The following is a 14428-nucleotide window of genomic DNA, read 5'->3' on the forward strand; positions in this document are numbered from 1 at the left end:
GAATTTCCCACTGCTTTCCAACAAACTTTTTTTTTTTTCTTTAAACGGTCAGTTTCTGTTGCTTACGACCAAAGCACCCTAACTGCAGGAGTCACAGCTGAAGATTGGGAATATGTAACACTACCTAGCTTCTCTGGGCAGCAACTCAGTAGATTGTGTTCAGCGCTAAAGAATCCTTAGTCTACTCTATTATTTTACAGATGAAGAACTAAGGTTCCAAGTTCAGTGACCAAGTCACGGTCACACAGCCAGATTCACAGGATCTCAGAGTTAAAAGGGAACTCAGAGTCATTCATCAAACTTTTCATCTGATATTTACTTTCCCTCTGAAATAGCTTCAGCAAGTGCCCATCCAAAAAAAAAAAAAAAAAAAAATGTGTGAACACTATCAGTGACCGCAAGAAATCTCTCTGGGCAACTCATTCCTCTTCCACATGACATCACCTCAGATAGCCAAAGACTGCTATCACCACCAAGATTTTTCTTTCTTAGGACAATGTCCCATTTCCTACAGCTGTTCCTCATGTGGCAGGGTTCAAGGCCTTCACCACACTAACCACTGTCCTCTAAATGCATTCTGGTCTGTGTTCCTTGGAGCATGTGTCCCTAACATGGAACAGAGCACCCAGGTGTAGGCTACTGGTGCAGAGTTGGTGGATCACCACTACCCTTATTCTAGAGAAAATGAGTTCTTAGGTCCTAAGTTCCTCTAATTCAGCCTGAGGTCAAATTAGCTTGTTTGTTTGTTCTTGTCAGTCACATTACACTTGTGCTATTCACTAAGCTATCCTCAGTTACTTTTAGCTGTCCCACTCATATTTGTGTAAGTGGGAAACTTAGATTCAGCCTTCATTTCAACCTTACAGTATCTTTTTGGATCCTGATATTCCCTGCTCCTGTACCCTCTTCCCCAACCCACCTCTATACCTAGACACAGCTTTGCAGTTTCCACAATTTTCTAAGCATGTGCACTCTCCTCATCTAAGTTCTTTACGCAAATGTGTGCATTCTAAAACCCTCCCTCTAATTGCTTTAGCCCAGGAGTTCAGAGCAGCCCGGGCAACGTAGTGAGACCCCGTCTCTACAAAAAAAAAAAAAGAAAAAGGTAATATATAATTAGCTGGGCATGATGGCACAAGCTTGGAGTCCCAGCTACTTGGGAGGCTAAGGTGAGAGGATCGCTTGAGCCCAAGAGGTCAAGGCTGCAGTGAGCCATGATAGCATCACTGTACTCCAGCCTGGGTGACAAGTGAAACCTTGACTTGAAAATAAATAAGTAAATAAAAATAAAAATAATGCCCCCCGCTCCAGGATTTTGTTTACCAGGAAACTAAAAACCATCTTATGTTATGTTATGTTTTGTTATGTTATATTTTTTTGAGACAGTCTCACTTTGTTGCCCAGGCTAAAGTGCAGTGGTATAATATCAACTGACTGCAAACTCTGCCTCCCGGGTTCAAGAGAGTTTCCTGCCTCAGCCTCCCAATTAGCTGGGATTACAGACACCTGCTACCACGCCCAGCTAATTTCTGTATTTTTAGTAGAAACGGGGTTTCACCACATTGGCCAGGCTGATCTTGAACTCCTGACCTCAAGTGATCCACCTGTCTCAGCCTCCCAAAATGCTGAGATTACAGGTGTGGGCCACCATTCCTGGCCTAAAAACCTTTTTAAATTAGAAAATCTCTGTAAGAATCTGAAAAAGTTTAAGATCATCTTTATCCCCCTCCCCTAAAATACACCTGTATATAGTCATATAAGATTCATACAAGATTGTGTATGGTGATAACCCTGAGTACCCTATTTCTCAGCAATTCTACTCCTAGGTATACACCCGAGAGATGAGTGCACATGTCCACCAAAAGACATTTACAATAGTAGTAGCTTTGTTCACAATAGCCAAAGACTGGAAACAACGCAAATGTCCAGCTGCAATAGAATGGATAACTAAATTGTGGTATATTCATACAATGGAATACTATTTAGCAATGCAAATGAATGAACTACTGCTACATAGAACAATATGGATAATTTTCACAAACATAATGATGACCCAGAAAAGCCAGGCACAGATGAAGAGTAGTTACTGTATGATTTAATTACAGGAAGTTCAAGAACAGGCAAAACCAATCTATGTTGAAAAAACTCAGAATTCTAGTTACCTTCATAGTGAAGGTAACTAGGGCACAAAGAGCTTTCTGGGGGAACTGGGAATGATTTACATCTATAGTTACACAAGTTTATGCATAGGTAATGAAGCCATCCTTGCAAAAATTAGTAAGAAACTTATGGCAGTAGGGGAGATCTGATCTAGCTAAACTTCATCTTGCCTTTGGCCTTCAAGCTGCCCTTAATTATTCCTAGGCTTAGGCCAAGCTAACTTCGGGAGACATTTAGTTTATAGTTTAAAGGATAATCGCCCATCCCCAAAACTCAACCACCTTTGCAAAGCTAATGAGAGACCACCAGGCTAGGAGGATAGAGAAGCCTGAATTCAGCTAAGGTGTAGACATAAATGGTTGCCAGTCATTATTCTGGAAGTCACAAGATATGCAGCTTCTCCAGTGACTCCTGTGGATAACGTCACTGTTGTACAACCCAAGAACAGCTTTTTCAAGTTTTTCCCATGTCTAACACCATGCTCCACCTGGACTCGCCAACCGCTCCTGTGGCCCCACGCAGAAGCAACTCAGCCCAAGAGGACAGCTTTGGCTCCCTGTGATTTTATCTCTGACCCAACCAATCAGCATTCCCCCTGCCCTAGACCCCTATCCACCAAACTAGCTTTGAAAAACCCCTAACCTCTTAGCCTTCAGAGAGATCGATTTGAGTAATAACTCTGTCTCCCGCATGGCGTGGCTGGCCCGGCATCAATTAAACTCTTTGTTTACTGCAGTGCCATGGTCTTTAGGAACTGATTTTGTTTGTACAGCTGGAAGGAAGAACCCATCAGGCGGTTACAGTAACAATTCACTGAACCCTTCAATTAAGATTTGTATACTTTATCCTATGCAAATTGTAACTTGATATGAAGGTTTAAAAAATAAAAAAATACATCTCTATCAAAATAAAAACCCTTCCAAATACACTTAGAATTGACTTGCATACACATAGCACACTTTGTAAAATAATGATCTTGTTTAGTGCTGTCACTTTACAGTTAGGGAAACTGAAATTCAGAAGGAAAGAGTTGCCCTACTCAGAATCACACAGAGATTTAACAGCAGAGCTATGGCAGAACCAGGGATCCTGGCTCCTAGCCCTGAGTTTTCCAGTGTAAAAATTCATGCAGCTGTACACAGGGGCTTATACACTTTATGGTAGATCTGTTATACCTCCATTTAAAAAAATTAAAAAACAAAATATATGACAGGACTGGGGTTTATTTTCTCCCTTTTGACCGCTGGTAGAAGAGTCTTTCATAAAACTATAAAATGTCAGGCTGGGCATGGTGGCTCACACCTATAATCCCAGCACTTTGGGAGGCTAACATAGGCTGGTCACTTGAGGCCAGGAGTTCGAGATCAGCCTGGGCAACATGGCAAAACCCCATCTCTACTAAAAACACAAAAATTAGCTGGGCATGGTGGCAGGTGCCTGTAATCTCAGCTACTTGGGAGGCTGATGCACCAGAATTGCTTGCACCCAGGAAGCAGAGGGTACAGTGAGCTGAGATCATGCCACTGCGTTTCTAGCCTAGGTGACGGAGTGAGACTCTGTCTCAAAAAAAAAAAAAAAAAGATTCATAGTCTTTTTTTCCAAGTCCAATACTAGATGGACTTGGAAAAAAGTTGTGAAGCTCATACATAGTATCGTGGGCAGTGACTAACTGGGGCCAGTGGTGTGGGTGGTAAAAGGAATATACCAAGACAGTCACAGGAAAGAAAGGTAGATTTATTAAAGAAAGTAGAAAAACACATTGCAAAAAAGCAACAGACAAATTAGCAAGAGAGGAGCTGACTGCAAGGAGACAAAGGTTTGCTGGGATTTTATAGGATGGTGCCTGTGCTGTGTTCTGGTGGGGGCTACATGCAATATTGATAATGCCAAGGTTGCAGTGAGCTAACTTGCATTTTTCTATCAGCTGAGGGTCTGGTGGTAAGTCAGGCACAGAAAGATGGTGAGTTATTTGCACAGGAAGGCTATATGTCCTGGACCACTAAGAAAGGCAGACTTATAGCTTATCTGCTTTTTCTTTTTGCTTTCCCCTGCTCCTGACAGTCTAAATCTTTTTCCCTAATTAGGACTCCATGCATAAGTGATCAGGGGACATGAGTGGAGAGCAATTGCTTACAATCAGGGCCTCCATTTCAGTCTGCTATTCTGGCTAAGCAAGGTCCCACCCTTTAAAATTAAAAGACAATTGGCCAGTCGCGGTGGCTTACACCTATAATGTCAGCACTTTGGGAGGCCGAGGTGGGTGAATCACGAGATCAGGAGTTCAAGACCAGCCTGGCCAACATGGTGAAACCCCGTCTCTACTAAAAATACAAAAATTAGCTGGGCATGATGACGCGTGCCTGTAATCCCAGCTACTTGGGAGGCTGAGGCAGGAGGATCCCCTGAACTAGGGAGTCAGAGGTTGTAGTGAGCCGAGATCGCGCCACTGCACTCCAGCCTGGTGACAAAGCAAGACTCTGTCTCAAAACAAAAACAAAAACAAAAACAAACAAAAAAAAAATTAAAAGACAATTCTCTTTGGTGGAAACCATAGACATAAAACATTGTCTGCATTTCTGTTCTCCTTTTTCTGTATTCACCATAAGCATTATACGCTTGGCTCCAGGTAGCAAACCTGTATCTTCTTCTATCTCTAAGTTACTAATATAACTTTATAAAAGAGCCCTTTTTGAGTATTCTTTGAATTTTTGGCAGACTTCAACTCATGCTGGACTTTTATCTCTCCTAAATGATATACATATATACACACACACAATTTTCTCTTAAAAAGTGATAAACTGTAATCCCAGCATTTTGGGAGGCCGAGACGGGCGGATCACGAGGTCAGGAGATCGAGACCATCCTGGCTAACACGGTGAAACCCCGTCTCTACTAAAAAAAAATACAAAAACCTAGCCGGGCGAGGTGGCGGGCGCCTGTAGTCCCAGCTACTCGGGAGGCTGAGGCAGGAGAATGGCGTGAACCCGGGAGGCGGAGCTTGCAGTGAGCTGAGATCCTGCCACTGCACTCCAGCCTGGGCAACAGAGTGAGACTCAGTCTCAAAAAAAAAAAAGAAAAGAAAAAAAAAGTGATACAATGTGATGCATGCTCATTAAGGAAAAATTTTAATGGAAAAGTAAAATAAAAAACAAGTTACCCATTGTCCTTTCCTTATCCGTTCCTGTGAAAAACAAGCAATCTGTTTTTTCCTTGCTTAGCATCCGATTGGGCCTGACAGCAGTTAATTATGGTGTCTCACCCTCCCTATGGAGACAGCCAATCAGAATTATTCATCAACCTGGCCACAATAATTGGTTGATGGATCAACCTGTGACGGAAGCAAAGCCAATTAGCGTCTTCCCTGAGATTGGTCCCATGGATGCTATGATAAAGATGGTCACTTTTTCTTTGATGTTCATAAGCCACAACAATGCAGGGCTGAGGTCATTGGCAGCATCTTTCCAAAGAGGTGAAATGATCCTGTCTGAGAATAAAGGAAGTTCACAGAGGAAAGCAGAGCCAAGAAATGGAGACAGTGACAGAGCCCTCAGGATACCATTTCTCTATTGGCTCCCACTGTGCCTGAAGCTGGTTCTACAGATTAATTTCCCAGTTATGTATGCTAATGCATTACTATTTATTGTATTTTTTAGGTTGAACCATATGAAACCACCATTTTTGTAAGTCGAAAGCAGTCAAATATTGGCAATTTTATATGGCTCAGCTTAATAAAGCAAATTTGAGTTAGATTGCAAGTTAGCATCTTGACTAATTCAGGTAGGCTTCTAAAAAATTAACTTTTGAGACAGTTGTAGATTTGCACGTAGTTATAAGAAATAATACACAAAGACCACTTATAACATCTTATTAAATGATGGTATAGTATTAAAACCAGGTTATTAACATTTCCATAATCAAGATACAAAACATTTCCATCACTACAAGGATCCCTTACTTTGTCTTTTATAGTCATATCCACCTCCACCCCCTCCTTAATACCTGCTAATGTGTTTTCCATTTCTACAATTTTGCCATTTCAAGAATTTATATAAATGGAATCATACAGTATGCAAACTTTTGGGACTGGTATTTTTACTCAACATAATTCTCTGGAGATTCATCAAAGTTGTTGCATATGTCAATAGTTGATTCCTTTTTTGTTTGTTTTTGGCTGAGTTCTATTTCACGGTACAGATGTACTGAAGTTTGTTTAACTGTTCACCCATAATAGGACATCTGAGTTGTTTCCAGTTTAGGGCTATTTTAAATAAAGTTGCTACAAGCATTCATGGACAGATTTTTATGTGAACATAAGTCTTCTTTTTTTCTAGGCTAAATGCCAAGGAGTGCAATTGCCTAGAGTCATGTGGTGGTTCCAGGTTTAGTTTTAAAGAAACTGCCAAACTGTTTTCCAAAGAGGCTGTGTCATTTTCTGTCCCCACCAGCAATGTATGAGTGAGCCAATCCCTTCACATCCTCACCAGCATTTGGAATTGTCACTATTGTTTTTATTTTAGCCATTCCGATAGATACATAGTTAGCCATTCTGATAGATATGTAGTAATAGCTCATTATTTTTATTTCTAAAATATTTTTTATTTATTATTTATTTACTTTTATTTTTTGAGACATAATCTCACTCTGTCACCCAGATTGGAGTGCAGTGGCGTGATCTTGGCTCACTGCACCCTCTACCTCCTGGGTTCAAGCAGTTCTCATGCCTCAGCCTCCCAAGTAGCCAGGACTACAGGGGGACGCCACCATGCCCGGCTAATTTTTGTATCTTTAGTAAGACAGGGTTTCGCCATGTTGACGAGGCTGGTCTCAAACTCCTGACCTCAGGTGATCTGCCTGCCTCAGCCTCCCAAAGTGTTGGGATTATAGGTGTGAGCCACCGTGCCTGGTCTGGTTTTCTATTTTTTATTTGAGACAGGGTCTCACTCTGTCACCCAGGCTGGAGTACGGTGGCATGACCACGGTTCACTGCAGCTTCAACTTCCCAGGCTCAGGTGATCGTCCCACCTCAGCCTCCCGAGTAGCTGGTACTACAGGCGTGCACCACCACACCCAGCTAAGTTTTTGTAATTTTGGTAGAGACAGGATTTTGCCATATTGCCCAGGCTGGTCTCTTAAACTCTTGGATTCAAGCAATCTGCCTGCCTCAGGCTCCCAAAGTGCTAGGATTATAGGCATGAGCCACCACACTCTGTCTTCATTATTTTAATTTGCATTTCCCTAATGGCTAGTGATGTTGAATATATTTTCGTGTACTTATTTGCCATATGTATATCCTCTTTAGTGAAATGTCTATGTCTTTTGCCTGCTTTCTAATTGTATTTTTTTTAATGTTGAGTTGTAAAAGTTCTTCATATATATTACATACCAGTCCTTCATTAGATATGTCACGTGCAAATATTTTTATTCTCTTAACAGGGTCTTTCAGAGAGCAAAAGTTTTTAATTTTAATGAAGTCCAATTGATCATTTTTTTTCTTTTGTGGATTGTGCTTTTGGTGTTTAGAATTGTTTGCCTAGCCCTAGATTCCAATAATTTTCTCTTATGATTTTTTTCTATTCAGTTTTACATTTAAGTCTATGATTCTTTTTGAGTTACATTTTTTACAAGGTATGAGACTTCACTCAGGGTTCTTTTTTTTTTTTCCCTATGTATGTCCAGTTGTTCCGGCACCATTCATTGAAAGGCTATCTTTCCTCCACTTCATTGCTTGTACACTTTTGTCAAAAATCAGTTGGGCATAAGGCCAGGCACGGTGGCTCACACCTGGAATCCCAGCACTTTGGGAGGCCGAGGTGGGAGGATTGCTTGAACCCAGAAGTTCGAGATCAACCTGCGCAATATAGCAAGACTCTGTCTCCACAAAAAATAAAAATTAAAAAATTAGCCCAGCATGGTAGCACATGCCTATAGTCCCAGCTACTCAAGAGCCTGGAAGTCAAGGCTACAGTGAGCCATGACTGTGCCTGGGTGACAGAGATCCTGTCTCAGGAAAAAAAAAAAAAAATCAACGGGGCATATTTACTTAGATCTATCCCTGGGTTCTCTGTTCTATATGTCTATACCTCCACTAATACCACACACTCTTGATCACTCCTAAAAAAAAGGTTCCTGGCATGTAGTAGATGCTCAATACATGGAATTATTATTCAATCACCCAATAAATATATACTACTATTCACATAGTTACTAATATTCTTTACACTTAATTTTCAGCCAAATGCACCTTATCTATTTTAGCAACTTGAAGTTCTCTTAGCCTTAGAAATGGCTATCATAAAGTATCTGCATTAAAAGAACCAAAAAGTGCATAAGTAGAATTTTATTTAGAGGAAAATTGGTTCCAAATGATAGAACCCGATCTGTTAATACTCAGGGAAAGGATCTAGAAGTCACTGGAGCAGCACTTCCCAAAGTGTGTTCCTTGGTACACTGGTCTTGAAGGATGCTCTTCAAAAAAGAGTTTGTGGTCAAAACTGTGGGAAACACTAGACACAATAATGTACTGTAAGGGAGTCACAATATGTCTTATCACATCAAAGCATCTGAAAAGTTCTGAAGTAAAATGTGCCTATTTAATTTACTTTAAGGTTCCCCAAACTAATTTATTCATAGAAACCACATTTTCCCCACAGACAGTTTGCATCCCATGTACAGTAACATCCCATGATACTGTTCCTGGGAGCATACTCCCTGAAGCGTATTTTGAAAAATGCTACCATAGAGTATTATCAGAAAGACTTCAGAATATCAGGTCTGGTAGGAAACTTAGGGCCTTCTGAAGCAGCAGTTTTCAGAGTATGGTCTGAGGACTCTGTGGGCCTCCAAGACTCTTTTAGGGAAACGAGTTCTAACTGTTTTCCTAGAAATACTAAGATGTTACTTGCTGTTTTCACTCATTCTCCTACAAGCATATAGTGGGGTTTTCCGAAGGTTAGATGGCATGTGATATTGCAAGTGACTGAAGGCAGAACCAGATGTGAGAATGCACCTGTCTTCTATTCAACCAGATGGTAAGGGGGGTTATAAAAATATAAATTAATGCCACTCTTCTTACTAAATTTTATCTTTTAGAAAAATGGTGGTTGTTTTTTTTTCACCAAAAGGTGCTTATACATATAATGAATTCATTGTTGTTACATAAATATGATTAAATTTTCTGTTTTAATTTTAATACTGCAAATATTGATAGGACCCAGATAAACAAAAATTCCTTAAGGTCCTCAAGTATAAAAAAAAATTTTTCCCCAATATAACCTCAATCTTTTTTTTTTTTTTTTTTTTTTTTTTGAGATGGAGTTTTGCTCTTGTTGCCCAGGCTGGAGTGCAATGGCACAATCTCAGCTCACCGCAACCTCTGCCTCCTGGGTTCAAGCAATTCTCCTGCCTGAGGCTCCCAAGTAGCTGGGATTACAGGCATGCACCACACGCCTGGCTAATTTTGTATTTTTAGTAGAGGCAGGGTTTCTCCATGTTGGTCAGGCTGGTCTCAAACCCCTGACCTCAGGTGATCCACCTGCCTCGGCCTCCCAAAGTGCTGGGATTACAGGCATGAGCCACCATGCCCGGCCTAACCTCAATAATTTTTAAGAATGTAAAAAGATACAAGACCTGAAAGTTTAAAAGCTGCTCTTCTAAACAAATCTTTTCAGGGGGAAACTGAGACCCAATGGGCTAGTGCTTTGACAGGAGTAAGTTCAAACTAGAAGCCGGAACTTATGATTTCTGGTTCCAGGGCCTTACCACAACCCTACGCTGCCTCCTACTCACTACTGCAAGCTGAAAAACAAACAAAAACCCAAGATATTTGATGAAGTTAAGAACATCGAAACCAAAAAGTGAGCTGTTATCCTCTATTTATGCAGTGCCATGAAGTCTACAACCAAAAGAACATGTGCAGTGGTGGGAGCTGAACCAAGAAAAATACAACACAGGGAGCAGAACACGTAGCACCCAGGACGGTGCACATCAGGGTGCCTAATGGGCAACTGCTGGTAGAATGCCTGACATAAACTGGGTCTAGTATATCAATTTAAATATGGGTGTGCATATTACATCTGTATGTGCATTTACATATTAAAAATAGTAAACCAGGCAGTGTTTGTCATTTATTAAGCTTTAGGTAGAATAATGCTTTTATTCTAAGTTTTGTTCAATTAAAATGTAATTCAGCCAGGCGCATGGGCTCATGCCTATAATCCCAACACTGGGAGGCCAAAGCAGAAGGATCGCTTGAGGTCAAGAGTTCCAGACCAGCCTGGGCAACATAGCAAAACCCTCATCTCTCTCTCTCTCTTTTTTTAAAAGTGTAATTGCTGTTTGCTTAAGAGTTGCTTTAGTCAAGTGGTGTTGAGAGTGCAGTGTGTGTGTATAAAAAGGCAAATATGGGGACCCCAGCCAAAAAGAGTGTGCCTATCCAGGGGCTTGCCAAGCTAGAAAAGGGTACTACACAGCAGGGCACTCTCTGCCCTGAGCTCAGTGCCCCCATTTCCCTGATGCCTGAGAAATCCTGCTACAGCCAGAGAGATAAGAGGTACTCAGGTATCTGAGGATGGTGCCCATACTATTTCAAAGACATTGTCAGGCACCTGACCTGCCATCTGTGGCTAGAGGGCAATGTCCTATAAGAGGTGGGTCAAGCGCTCCTTTGTACTCCCACATTACTGCCCCTTTGAGAGTGTTAACACATATCTGTATTCTGTCATTTGAGCTTTGTTCTCTGTTTAGGCTGGATGATCTTTTAGTGTGTCTAAGACATGGTTGCTAATGCAAAAATTAGGAAGTTAATCATCTCATAGGAGCTTGAGGTGATGAGACACTGGACAGATAAGCTTTGGTGGGGATTAGAGGAAAAGCAGGGGCATATAATTGATGCCAGGGAGAGTAGACACCATTTGGGAGTAATGACAGCGCTCATCCCCTATCCAAGAGCACCAATGGTAGAGACAGGGAGTGAGGAGGAACCCAGACCCTCAGCTGTGGCATGGATGCCAAGATTTCGCCTCGTAAAGTCAAACTGATTTTAGGGTTATTGGATAAAAGCAGATATGAGCTAGAGGGTATGGGTTTTGGCCTGAGTTCTAGAGCTCCAAACTTGGGGACAGGATGAAGGCTAAGTCCTGAGAGGAAGCAGTGGAAGGCTCCAGAGCTTCCTTAGGCCTCCTCTGCTGGAGAGAGTGCATTGCTGACGTTACCTGGTCTCCACCCTCTCCATGAGCCCTGAGCCAGGGGCTCCCTGCTCCCTCCTGGCTCACATTCTGACTCTGATGTCACTGGGCTCCCTGCCCTCCCTTCCCATACGCTCGTCCTGGCATCAAGCCAAATTGAATCGTTAGCTATTTTTCTACATGCCTCTCCCTGCACTTCCCCAGTGCTATCTCTTTGCTCTCCCTACACCGCTCCTGCCCCCCACCAGAATGCCCTCCTCACTATCACCTTGCTCCTGAATTGTGTCCCAAATTTTGCCCATCCCCTTCCCGACAGTATTTGTTTCCCATGGCTGCTGTCACAAATTACTGTAAACCTGGTGGCTTCACACAACACAAATGCATTAGCTGACAGCTCTGTAGGCCATAAGTCTGACAAAGGTGTTCCTGAACTAAAATCAGGGTGTCTACAGGGCTGCATTCCTTCTAGAAGCTCTAGGGAAGAATGTATTGGCTTGCCTTGACCAGCTTTTGCAGCTCCCACAGTCCTTGTCTTGTGGCCCCTGCCTGCATCTTTGAAGCCAGCAGCATAGCATCTCTCTGACCCTACTTCCACGTCCATCTCCTTCTCTAACCACAGCCAGGAAATGTTCCTCTGTTAAGGAGCCATCTAATTAGATTGGGCCCACCTGGATAATCCAAGCCGCTCTCCCCAACCAAGGACCTTAATTTAATTATATTTGCAAAGTGCCTTTTACTGTGTAAGACAATATTCACAAGTTCCAGGGATTAGGATGTGGACATTTGGGGGTGTGACATTGTTCTGCCCCCACCACTCTGGCACAGCCCAAGTAGCCCTCACTGCCCTCAAAGCCCCCTCTCCACCATTCTGGGCTCCCCTGGCCCTTGGTCTAGGTTTCCCAAGTGCCCCTGTAGCCTTCCCCCAGCACAGCTCTTACCACCCTGAATTGTCATTGCTTGTTGATTTGTCATTTTCTTGCAATAAACTTCAAGTTCAGTGGGAACAGGGACAGGGTTTGTCTTGTTTACTGAGACATCCCCAGCACCTAGCACAGTGCTCAAAAAATTTTTGACGGGAAAAAGCATTTCTGATACAGGAGATAGAAATTATTTAGGCAGACAGCAAGGACAAAAAAGTCCTTAGCAGAACTTCCCTTCTAATAAGAAGCAGTCCTAGAAATCATTTCTTTTCCAACACAGAGTAGCCTGAAAGATTGGGCTGCAAACATATATAAGGAAGCTGGAAGCTTGCATGGGAGAATGCTGGCAGCTGCACTCATAGAAAAGGGCTACCAGGGGGGCCAGGCATGTTCACCATGGGGCTCTACCTTCCCTTTTTTGTTAGCACATGTACAGTAAGAAAGAACTGGGCAACATGGAGAAGCTCAGGCAGAGAAGCCACCTGCATAATAAAGATTGGGCTGGGGGCTGCCAGAGATTTGTGCCCTATGCAGATGGCACACCTGGTGCTAACTTTTTTTGAGGTGCCCTGTATAGATGAGATACCATCTCCCCACTAGCTCATCTATAAAACCCCCTGCATTTCACCTTGAATCGGCAACCCATTTTTCCAGGACCCCTCTCTGTAGCAGAGAGCTGTTCTCTTTCTTTCACCTATTAAATTTCCACTCTTAACTTCACTCTTTGTGTGTCTGCATCCTTGATCTTCATGGCCTGGAGACAATAAACCTTGGATGTCACCACAGACAACAAGGCTGCTTCACTTCTACAACACATCACTTTTCATGCTACATTCCGACCATGTGATTGGTCTCCTATTAGGTTGTGCATTACTTGAAAGCAGAGTTACATATGATTTGTCTATTGTATCCCTGTGGTACCTAGCATCTGTGAGCCCTGGAGTTTGGCTCACAGATAGCGCTTGGCACATGTTTATGGAATTAAATTGAATGAATAGGTTCAGACTAACTTCACTGGCATGGCTCATAAACCAGGGCACATGGAGGATGCATGGGAATGAGGTGCCCTGGGTCAGGTAGGACTATTTGGGAAAAGCTTCTGCAAGGCAAGTGCTTGGGCAGAGAGTTGAATTAGATGAAAGATAAGGACTGGCAGGGCTAGGCATGATAATATCCTATGGAGGACTGCAATGAGCAAAGTCAAATGTAGGGACAGCCAGGGAGGGGAGTAACCAGTGATGAGGTGGGGTGGGGAAGCACAGAAATGGTAACCACTTGGCTTGGTTGCCAAGTGGAGGGGTCTGAATTAGATGCAACAGAGTGCTTGCTACCAGAGATTATTGAGCAATGAGCGATGTGCTGAAAACAGAATTAGAGGAAGATAGGATGAAACTAGGAGGACACAGGAAGGGAGTGCATTTCAGGGAGCAGAATGCTAGCTGAGGAAACATACAGGCAGGGTGACAATAGCTACTTCTTGGGGACACCTGGATAGACAAGATGTGGAAATAGGAGAAAGGAGTCAAAGATAGTTTGATGCCATAATCTAGGAGCTGCAGAAATGCCAAATGACAGTGGAAGGCCTCCCTTCTGTTTGATGAGGAAGATGGTGAGCTCAGCATTGGGCATATTTAGTGTTGTCTGTCAGAGGGTCATCCATTGGAGGTGATAGACTCAGTCCCATGCTTTTGTCCCCATGAAAGTCCCCACCTCCACATAGAACGTATACGGGGGGAAGAAGTGTCTTTTTCCAGTACTTGAACTATCTCTTCTGCCCCCACGAGGTAGGCATCCTGTCTCTGCCTGAGCTTGCTCACCAAAGCAGCCATTCTGACCTCCACAATGAGCTAACATTGCCATTTATAGAGCCTTCCTCTTTGTGCTGTTCTAGGTGCTTTGCACATGTAAACTTATTATATCCCCACAACCACCTTGAAAATTTGGTAATATTTATCCCATTTTATGGGCATGGAAACCAAGACTTCCGAAAGGATTCCAAAGACTTCCAAAGACCCAAAGGCGGTGTCCTAAAGGAAACCACCCAAATTCACACAACTAGGAAGGGAAGAACCAGGATTCCTGCCCTGGTCACTCTAGCTCCAAAGCCCCTGACCTTTGCATCACACCACAGGCCTCCTGTCCCTGCTCCCTGCCAACTAGGTTTAA

This window comes from Theropithecus gelada, chromosome 1, assembly GCF_003255815.1.
Source record: "Theropithecus gelada isolate Dixy chromosome 1, Tgel_1.0, whole genome shotgun sequence".
NCBI lineage: Eukaryota > Metazoa > Chordata > Mammalia > Primates > Cercopithecidae > Theropithecus > Theropithecus gelada.